Raw genomic sequence first — 9580 nt, forward strand, 5'->3', positions numbered from 1 at the left:
TCAGTATTTACCACAGAGACACACATCAACACGAGGGAGTCCAGCCAGTCCGACATACCCTCAGGGACTTTGGAAGAAGTCTCGACAATATTTTTGTGAGAAGACTTGGGGAAACTAGTCCTACAGTAAGAAAAGGAAAAATGGGTTACTAAACAGCTCGGACAAATCAAAAAACAACTCGGGCTAAAACATACAAACAGCAAAAGGAGACCCCAGGACTCACATCAAGGTCCAGGGGCATCCTTTGGAGGCAGAAACAGAATAAGGTTTCAGGAAAAATATACGACCTACAAAACAAGGAAGCAAGTCTCCTTCGATAGCGACACTCCATAAAAAACACAAAATAATCTATCAAAGTCATTACTTTTTACAGCCTATTAGAAAAGTCAAACATCAAAGCATGCAAAGGGGCAATCATCAAGGACGCAACCTTTCTCAGGGTCAAACGGTTCAGCATTTTAAAAGGAACAATCATCAAGGGCGCAACCTTCTCTCAGAATCAAACAAGTTCACTATTTCAAAGGAAGAAATCAAGAAGATACAATCAAAAACAGTAAACAGCATTCAAAACCCTAAAAATGCATCAAATACCAGCAAACAAGGAAAGGTTCTACAAAAATAAAGAAACCCTAAAACAGCACACATAGCAGAAGCAAATCAGACGCAGCAAGCAAAGAAAGATTCAAACTTTCCAACTTTTTCCAAACAAAATTAAAAGGATTACAAATATCCAAACATAAAAATGAGGAGAAAAAAAAAGAGAGAGAGGCCAACCTGTAGTAGGGAAGGAACAATGAAGTGATCAAAGATTGAAAAGAAGCAAACACCAACGAGCGCCTCTTCAAAAGTAGAAGATAGAATGCAAGAAAAGTTGTGGTGAAGCAAGAAGAGGAGAGACGGAGAAGAGAAACTCTTTGAAAAATTTTGAAAAGAAGTAAGAAGTAGGAAGCAAAGGAAATGGCGAAAGAAGAGGTTAATGGGCATTTAAAACCTTCGCATGTTCTCAAGCAAGTACAAAAACGCACGCTACAAGGAGAAACGTTCCGCATTTAAAGCTACTTAAATGAAATTCTACAAACAGACCCAACAAAAGAATGCTTGAGTCCGACTTCCCCAAAAGAGATCGAAGTTCTAAAAACTCGACCTCAAAAGAAAGATCGAGCTCAAGCAGGGGCACTGTTTATATCCTGGGTCGAGATGTACGACCCGGGCTGCTTGAAGACAAAGCGATCGACCTGTTCAGGTCTGGAATCCCCGATCTCTTCTCAAAGAGGTCGGCCAAATCGAGAATAGAGGCCCGAAGCAGGCCCAAATAGAGGAACATGACCCAAATCCAAAGGCAGCCCAAGCCTAGAAGGATAAGGGCAGTTCCCTTAAAGATAAAGATGACTTCACTCAAGGATAAGATAAGATAACTATCTTATCCCCAGAAAAGTCACTCCACACCATTATAAATACACTGGAGCACCCAGGTATACTCATACTCTGATTCTACAAAATACCTGCTTAATACCCTTACTAACTTAAGCATCGGAGTCCCTTGCAGGTACCACCACCCTCCGGTGACAAAGGATTAGCAGCATTACCCGTCTAACAAGTCGGACGCGGCACCGCTGGCCACCACCCACAAGGCGGATACACCATCTCTGACCAGCACAGAAGATCTCGTTCGAGATCGACCTATAGTTTCAGGTAACCCTCGGAACAGTGGCCTAAAAGGGTCTATGGTCACGGTTTTGGGGGTGACCAAAAAGAGTCTATGGTCACGGTTTTTTACATTGAACAAAAAGGGTCTATGTATTTTTTATTATTTTAAATATTTTTTTAAAATTAAAAAATTTTAATAATTAAAAACTAATAAAAATTTTATATAATTTACTTTAAATATTAAAATTTTAAATATAATTTTATAAATATAAAATTAGGTTGAATACTATTAATAATTTTAAATTAAAAAATGATTTAAAACTTATTAAATTGATTGTAGAATATTAAAATGAAAGATTCATCATATCGTAATTAATTTAAATGATTTGAGTGGTTAATTTTATTCGTTTATTTAAATGCATAGGATAAATTAATTCTTAATATGTTGGATAAAATAATACTGTAAAAAATAAAAATAAAAAATTCATTATTACAAGATTTGTAATTTATATAATATAATATATCAATTTTATTATCTTAATTTAAAAAATTAAATACTCATTTTCCTATCCTATTGGTATAACACGGTGAACACAAGAAGTGAAGAAAATTGAAAACACCCCCTGGCCTTCTTTCTTTTTTCCCGATTCGTAACCCTAACCCCTCATTGCCGCCGCCGTCCCAAGCTCCTTGGTGCACGAAATTGTGATGTCCAGGCTCGAACAATCCCTGGTAATGGCTCCAAAGCTTGGTGCTTTGATCTCAATACATAATTGTCACAACTTCGATACAACTAACCAGCAAGTGCACTGGGTCGTCCAAGTAATACCTTACGTGAGTAAGGGTCGAATCCCACGGAGATTGTTGGTATGGAGCAAGCTATGGTCACCTTGTAAATCTCAGTCAGGCAGATATGAAGTGATAATGGTGTTTTCGAATTTAATATAATAAAATAGAGATAGAAATACTTATGTAATTCATTGGTAGGAATTTCAGATAAGCGAATGGAGATGCTTTTCGTTCCTCTGAACCTCTGTTTTCCTGCTATCTTCATCCAATCTGTCTTACTCCTTTCCATGACTGGCTGTATGCAAGGGCATCACCGTTGTCAGTGGCTACATCCCCTCCTCTCAGTGAATAATATGCTCACGCACCCTGTCACGACACGGCTATTCATCTGTCGGTTCTCGATCATGCTGGAATAGGATTCACCCTCCTTTTGCGTCTGTCACTAACGCCCAACAATCGCGAGTTTGAAGCTCGTCACAGTCATTCGATCATTGAATCCTACTCAGAATACCACAGACAAGGTTTAGACCTTCCGGATTCTCTTGAATGCCGCCATCATTCTAGCTTACGCCACGAAGATTCTGGTTAGGAGATCTAAGAGATATTCATTCTAGCTTATTTCATGTAGAACAGAAGTGTTTGTCAGGCACGCGTTCATAAGGGAGAAGGATGATGAGCGTCACACATAATCATCACCTTCATCACGTTCTTGGGTGCGAATGGATATCTTAGAAGAGAAATAAGAAGAATTGAATAGAAAACAGTAGTACTTTGCATTAATCTTTGAGGAACAGCAGAGCTCCACACCTTAATCTATGGAGTGTAGAAACTCTACCGTTGAAAATACATAAGTGAAGGTCCAGGCATGGCCGGGATGGCCAGCCCCCTAAGCGAGATCAATAGTCTCCTAAGATGAACAATGGAATAAAACTGAGACCAAAGATTGTCAAAAAGACTAGTAAAGGGTCCTATTTATAATAAACTAGCTACTAGGGTTTACATGAGTAAGTAATTGATGCATAAATCCACTTCCTGGGCCCACTTGGTGTATGTTTGGGCTGAGCTGAAGTGTAGCACGTGCAGAGGCCATTTGTGGAGTTGAACGCCAGTTTCTGTGCCAGTTTGGGCGTTCAACTCTGGTTTTGGATCCTTTTCTGGCGCTGGACGCCAGATTTGGGCAGAAGGCTGGCGTTGAACGCCAGTTTATGTCGTCAATTCTTGGCCAAAGTATGGACTATTATATATTTCTGGAAAGCCCTGGATGTCTGCTTTCCAACGCAATTGGAAGCGCGCCATTTCGAGTTTTGTAGCTCCAGAAAATCCACTTTGAGTGCAGGGAGGTCAGAATCCAACAACATCAGCAGTCCTTTTTCAACCTCTGAATCTGATTTCTGCTCAAGTCCCTCAATTTCAGCCAGAAAATACCTGAAATCACAGAAAAATACACAAACTCATAGTAAAGTCCAGAAATGTGAATTTAACATAAAAACTAATGAAAACATCCCTAAAAGTAGCTGAATCCTACTAAAAACAATGTCAAAGAGCGTATAAATTATCCGCTCATCACAACACCAAACTTAAATTGTTGCTTGTCCCCAAGCAACTAAAAATCAAATAGAATAAAAAGAAGAGAATATACTATAAATTCCAAACTATCAATGAAGCAGAGCTTCAATCATATGAGCGGGACTTATAGCTTTTTGCCTCTTGAATAGTTTTGGCATCTCACTTTATCTATTGAAGTTTAGAATGATTGGCATCTATAGGAACTTCAGATTTCGAATAGTGTTATTGACTCTCCTAGTTCAGTATGATGATTCTTGAACACAGCTTCTTTATGAGTCTTGGCCGTGGCCCTAAGCACTTTGTTTTCCAGTATTACCACCGGATACATAAATGCCACAGACACATAATTGGGTGAACCTTTTCAGATTGTGACTCAGCTTTGCTAAAGTCCCCAATTAGAGGTGTCCAGGGTTCTTAAGCACACTCTTCTTTTGCTTTGGACCTTGACTTTAACCGCCCAGTCTCAAGTTTTCACTTGACACCTACACGCCACAAGCACATGGTTAGGGATAGCTTGGTTTAGCCGCTTAGACCAGGATTTTATTCCTTTAGGCCCTCCTATCCACTGATGCTCAAAGCCTTGGGATCCTTTTTATTTGCCCTTGCCTTTTGGTTTTAAGGGTTATTGGCTTTTTGCTCTTGCCTCTTGGTTTTAAGAGCTTTGGCTTTTTCTTTTTCTTTCTATTTTTTTTTGCCTAATTTTTTTTTTCTGCAAGCTTTGTTCTTTGCTGCTTTTTCTTGCTTCAAGAATCATTTTTATGATTTTTCAGATTATCAAATAACATGTCTCCTAGTCATCATTCTTTCAAGAGCCAACATATTTAACATTCTTAAACAACAACTTCAAAAGACATATGCACTGTTCAAGCATACATTCAGAAAACAAGAAGCATTGTCACCACATCAATATAATTAAACTAAGTTCAAGGATAAATTCGAAACTCATGTACTTCTTGTTCTTTTTGAATTAAAACATTTTTCATTTAAGAGAGGTGATGGATTCATAGGACATTTATAACTTTAAGACAAAGTTACTACTACTAATGATCATGTAATGAAGACACAAACATAGATAAGCACATAACATAGAAAACGAAAAACAGAAGAAAGAAGAACAAGGAATGAATCCACCTTAGTGATGGTGGCGTTTTCTTCTTGAGGAACCAATGATGTCCTTGAGTTCTTCTATGTCTCTTCCTTGTCTTTGTTGCTCCTCCCTCATTGCTTTTTGATCTTCTCTTATTTCATGGAGCATGATGGAGTGTTCTTGATGTTCCACCCTTAGTTGTCCCATATTGGAACTTAATTCTCCTAGGGAGGTGTTGATTTGCTCCCAATAGTTTTGTGGAGGAAAGTGCATTTGAGGTATCTCAGGGATCTCATGGAAGTGAGCTTCTTGCGCCTCTTGAGCTCCATGAATGGGCTCTCTTGTTTGCTCCATCTTTTTCTTAGTGATGGGCTTGTCCTCTTTGATGAGGATATCTCCCTCTATGTCAATCCCAGCTGAATTGCATAGGTGGCAAATGAGGTGAGGAAAGGCTAACCTTGCCATGGTGGAGGACTTGTCAGCCACCTTGTAGAGTTCTTGAGGTATAATCTCATGAACTTCCACCTCTTCTCCAATCATGATGCTATGGATCATGATGGCCCGGTCTATAGTAACTTCAGACCGGTTGCTAGTGGGAATGATTGAGCATTGAATAAACTCCAACCATCCTCTAGCTATAGGCTTGAGGTCCAATCTTCTTAGTTGAATCGGCTTGCCTTTGGAGTCAATCTTCCATTGAGCTCCTTCTACACATATGTCCATAAGGACTTGGTCCAACCTTTGATCAAAGTTGACTCTCCTTGTGTAGGGGCGTGCGTTCTCTTCCATGTATGGCAAGTTGAACGCCAACCTCACATTTTCCGGACTAAAATCTAAGTATTTCCCCCGAACCATTGTAACATAGTTCTTTGGATCCGGGTTCTTACTTTGATCATGGTTCTTGGTGATCCATGCATTGGCATAGAACTCTTGAACCATTAGGATGCCGACTTGTTGGATGGGATTTGTTAGAACTTCCCAACCTCTTCTTTGAATTTCATGTCGGATCTCCGGATACTCATTTCTTTTGAGTTTAAAAGGGACCTCAGGGATCACCTTCTTCTTGGCCACAACATCATAGAAGTGGTCTTGATGGGCTTTGGAGATGAATCTTTCCATCTCCCATGACTCAGATGTGGAAGCTCTTGTCTTCCCTTTCCCTCTTCTAGAGGATTCTCCGGTCTTAGATGCCATCAATGGTAATGGAAAAACAAAAAACTATGCTTTTACCACACCAAACTTAGAATATTGCTCGTCCTCGAGCAATAAACAAAAGAATAGTAGAAGAAGAAGAAGAAATATGGAGAGGGAGAGGGAGATGTGGTTTCGGCCAAGAGGAGTGTAGAGGGGTGTGTGGTGTGAATTTGATGAAGAATGGAGGGCTTTATATAGGTAAGGGAAGGGGGGAAGGTTTCGGCCATATGGGTGGGTTTGGGTGGGAAATTGGTTTTGAATTTTGAAGGTAGGTGGAGTTTATGAGGTAGGTTTATTGGGAAGAGTGGGTGGATGTGAGTGGTGAAGGTTTAGTGGGAAAGAGGGATGGAGGTGATTGGTGAGGGGTTTTTAGGGAAGAGTGTTTATGGGGTTGTGTGAAAGAGAGTGGTGAGAAGAAGTGAGTGGAGGTAGGTGGGGATCCTGTGGGGTCCACAGATCCTGAGGTTTTCAAGGATTTACATCCCTGCACCCCTTAGGCATGTAAAAATGCCTTTGTATCCAACTCTGGGCGTTCAGCGCCAGGTTGGTGGCCATTTTGGGCGTTCAACGCCCATCTGTGTGCCATTTCTGGCGTTGAACGCCAGAACCATGCCTGTTCTGGCGTTCAGCGCCCAGAAGCTGCCCATTTTGGGCGTTCAGCGCCAGAACCATGCTCTGTTCTGGCGCTGAACGCCAGACAGATGCTCTTCCAGGGTGTGATTTTTCTTCTGCTGTTTTTGATTCCGTTTTCAATTTTTCTATTTATTTTGTGACTCCACATGATCATGACCCTAAGAAAATATGAAAAACAATGAAAATAAGAATTAGATAAACATTGGGTTGCCTCCCAACAAGTGCTTCTTTAATGTCAATAGCTTGACAGTGGGCTCTCATGGAGCCTCACAGATGTGCAGAGCTTTGTTGAAACTCTCCAACACCAAACTTAGAGTTTGGATATGGGAGTTCAACACCAAACTTAGAGTTTGGTTGTGGCCTCCCAACACCAAACTTAGAGTTTGACTGTGGGGGCTCTGGTTGACTCTGCTTTGAGAGAAGCTTTTCAAGCTTCCTCTCCATGGTTGCAGAGGGAGATCCTTGAGTTTTGAATACAAGGGAGTTCTCATTCCATTGAAGGACTATTTCACCTCTGTCAACATCAATCACAGCTCTTGCTGTGGCCAGGAAAGGTCTTCCTAGGATGATGGATTCATCCTCTTCCTTTCCAGTGTCCAGGACTATGAAATCAGTAGGTATGTAAAGGCCCTCAACCTTTACTAATACATCTTCTACTTGTCCATAAGCCTGTCTTCTTGAGCTGTCTGCCATCTCTAGTGATATTTTAGCAGCTTGCACCCCATAGATTCCCAGTTTCTCTATTACAGAGAGGGGCATGAGGTTTATTCCTGAACCAAGGTCACACAGAGCCTTAAAGATCATGGTGCCTATGGTACAGGGTATTATGAACTTTCCAGGATCCTGTCTCTTCTGAGGCAATGTCAGTTGATCCAGATCACTTAGCTCATTGATGAATAAGGAAGGTTCAACTTCCCAAGCATCAATGCCAAACAATTTGGCATTCAGCTTCATGATTGCACCAAGAAACTTGGCAGTTTGCTCTTCAGTAACATCCTCATTCTCTTCAGAAGAGGAATACTCATCAGAGCTCATGAAGGGCATAAGGAGGTTCAATGGAATCTCTATGGTCTCTAGATGAGCCTCAGAGTCCTTTGGTTCCTCAGAGGGAAGCTCCTTATTGATCACTGGACGTCCCAGGAGGTCTTCCTCCTTGGGATTCACGTCCTCTCCTCTCCTCACAGGTTCGGCCATGGCGCTTATGTCAATGGCCTTGCACTCTCCTTTTGGGTTCTCTTCTGTATTGCTTGGGAGAGTACTAGGAGGGATTTCAGTGATCCTTTTACTCAGCTGGCCCACTTGTGCTTCCAGATTTCTAATGGAAGATCTTGTTTCATTCATGAAACTTACAGTGGCCTTAGATAGATCAGAGACTAGATTTGCTAAATTAGAAGCATTTTGTTCAGAGTTCTCTGTCTGTTGCTGAGTTGATGATGGAAAAGGCTTGCTATTGCTAAACCTGTTTCTTCCACCATTATTAAAGCCTTGTTGGGGCTTTTGATCCTTCCATGAGAAATTTGGATGATTTCTCCATGTTGAGTTATAGGTGTTTCCATAAGGTTCACCTAAGTAATTTACCTCTGCTATTGCAGGGTTCTCAGGATCATAGGCTTCTTCTTCAGAAGATGCCTCTTGAGTACTGTTGGATGCAGCTTGCATTCCATTCAGACTCTGAGAAATCATATTGACTTGCTGAGTCAATATTTTATTCTGAGCCAATATGGCATTCAGAGTATCAACCTCAAGAACTTCCTTCTTCATAGGCGTCCCATTACTCACAGGATTCCTTTCAGAAGTGTACATGAACTGGTTATTAGCAACCATGTCAATGAGTTCTTGAGCTTCTGCAGGCGTTTTCTTTAGGTGAATGGATCCACCTGCAGAGGTATCCAATGACATCTTTGATAACTCAGATAAACCATCATAGAATATATCCAGGATAGTCCATTCTGAGAGCATGTCAGAAGGACACTTTTTGGTCAACTGTTTGTATCTTTCCCAAGCTTCATAGAGGGATTCACCTTCTTTCTGTCTGAAGGTTTGAACATTAGCTCTAAGCTTGCTCAGCTTTTGAGGAGGAAAGTACTTGGCTAAGAAAGCCGTGACCAGCTTATCCCAAGAGTTCAGGCTGTCTTTAGGTTGAGAGTCCAACCATAATCTAGCTCTGTCTCTTACAGCAAAAGGGAAAAGCATGAGCCTGTAGACTTCAGGATCTACTCCATTAGTCTTAACAGTATCACATATCTGCAAAAATTCAGTTAAGAACTGAAAAGGATCTTCAGATGGAAGTCCATGAAACTTGCAGTTCTGCTGCATCAGAGAAACTAATTGAGGTTTCAGCTCAAAGTTGTTTGCTCCAATGGCAGGAATGGAGATGCTTCTTCCATGTAAATTGGAATTAGGTGCAGTAAAGTCACCAAGCATCTTCCTTACATTATTATTATTTTCGGCTGCCATCTTCTCTTCCTGTTCGAAAATTTCTAAAAGGTTATCTCTGGATTGTTGTATTTTAGCTTCTCTTAATTTTCTCTTCAGAGTCCTTTCAGGTTCTGGATCTGCTTCCACACGAATGTTCTTATCCTTGCTCCTGCTCATATGACAAAGAAGAAGGCACAGAAAAATAATAATAATAGAGATCCTTTATACCACAGTATAGGGATCCCT

General features: G+C 40.7%; 1 non-coding gene across 1 annotated transcript; it reads left to right on the plus strand.

Annotated features, from left to right (window-relative positions):
* Positions 1 to 8873: 8873 nt before the first annotated feature.
* Positions 8874 to 8977, plus strand: LOC112739381 (small nucleolar RNA R71). Its single transcript, XR_003170320.1, has one exon. It is a non-coding gene; the product is annotated as a small nucleolar RNA R71 (small nucleolar RNA).
* The last annotated feature ends 603 nt before the right edge of the window (positions 8978 to 9580 follow it).

Source organism: Arachis hypogaea, chromosome 13 (assembly GCF_003086295.3).
Source record: "Arachis hypogaea cultivar Tifrunner chromosome 13, arahy.Tifrunner.gnm2.J5K5, whole genome shotgun sequence".
Lineage (NCBI taxonomy): Eukaryota > Viridiplantae > Streptophyta > Magnoliopsida > Fabales > Fabaceae > Arachis > Arachis hypogaea.